At 38.1% G+C, this 1,122-nt stretch overlaps 1 protein-coding gene across 1 annotated transcript in view; it reads left to right on the top strand.

Annotated features, from left to right (window-relative positions):
* Positions 1–1,122, top strand: part of GPX5 (glutathione peroxidase 5 (epididymal androgen-related protein)) — a 10,241-nt gene that overhangs the window by 4,335 nt on the left and 4,784 nt on the right. The window lies entirely within an intron of this gene.

The following is a 1,122-nucleotide window of genomic DNA, read 5'->3' as shown; positions in this document are numbered from 1 at the left end:
CTGTTGGAACATAGCCATGCCCATTTGTTTGTGAGCGAGTACTGTCTGTGGCTGCTTTCATGCCATAAGGCAGAGTGCAGTAGCTGCGTGAGTAGTAGTGACAGGGACTGTGTGGCCTGCAAAGTCTGAAATATTTACTACCTGGCCCTTTACAGAAGAAAAATGCTGACCCCTTCCCTATGCTCTGCCTCTGCTTTGCCCTGAGATTTCCAGGAGAACCAATATATATCTGAGAACTAGGAGCCTCTCAGAACCTTCCAGAAGTCTCCTTGGTAAATACAGGAGAGAAGATGCATGTTTTTGAGATTTTTCCCAGGGTTTTACAGGCAACTTACAATGACAAGGAAAAGGGGCAAAGGAGTTTTATACCTTGCATTTGACTGAAGTGAGGGCTGGTAGAGGAGGCTAAAATAGCAGCAGATACTCCTTCTCCAGCCTTAACTCCCCATTCGGATGTAGTTTTCTCCCTCTTTGTTTGGCCATGTGCTTTTAAAACCAATGATTAATAAACAGGATGAATTATTACCAGAGACAGATGTACTTCTTATATTTGAACTAATAAAAACTTCATTTTCTTTGTTTTTAATTATGTTATGTTTTGAATAGATACTATATTCACAAGGCTCAAAATTTAAATAGAAGAAAAAGTTGAGAGTGGAAAGTCTCCATTTCCGTTCCGTCCTATCAGACACCCACTATTATCATATTTACAAAATATATAGATTATTTTTTCTGGCTTTTCCTCTGTTGATAACACACTATAAATACTATTTGTTGCCTTCCTTCTTTAATCAGTAGAATACCTTTGGGTTCAGTCTATATCCTCATTTTTTAAAGACAATAATATTTATTGGGCCATAATTTATTTTACCAGTTTATAGGGACTTTAAAAATCAACTTATTCAGTTTCTACTCTTCAAATAACAGATGAGGAAACAGGAATAGTTGCTCATAGTTCCTAATTTCTTGAGTTTCCTAAAGGAGGAGATTGTCTGAAGTGCTGAAGACAAGAGGCAAGGTTATGGGGAGAGGTTCTGAGGAACCATGTGAAAACAGGAAAGCAGCCTACTTTTTTAAAAAAAGGACTGAGAAGAGATACTAGATGGCCAAGCTGAATCTGAG

This window comes from Galeopterus variegatus, unplaced genomic scaffold (genome assembly GCF_000696425.1).
Source record: "Galeopterus variegatus unplaced genomic scaffold, G_variegatus-3.0.2 Scaffold2434, whole genome shotgun sequence".
Lineage (NCBI taxonomy): Eukaryota > Metazoa > Chordata > Mammalia > Dermoptera > Cynocephalidae > Galeopterus > Galeopterus variegatus.
This window is presented reverse-complemented; position numbering and strand designations above follow the sequence as displayed.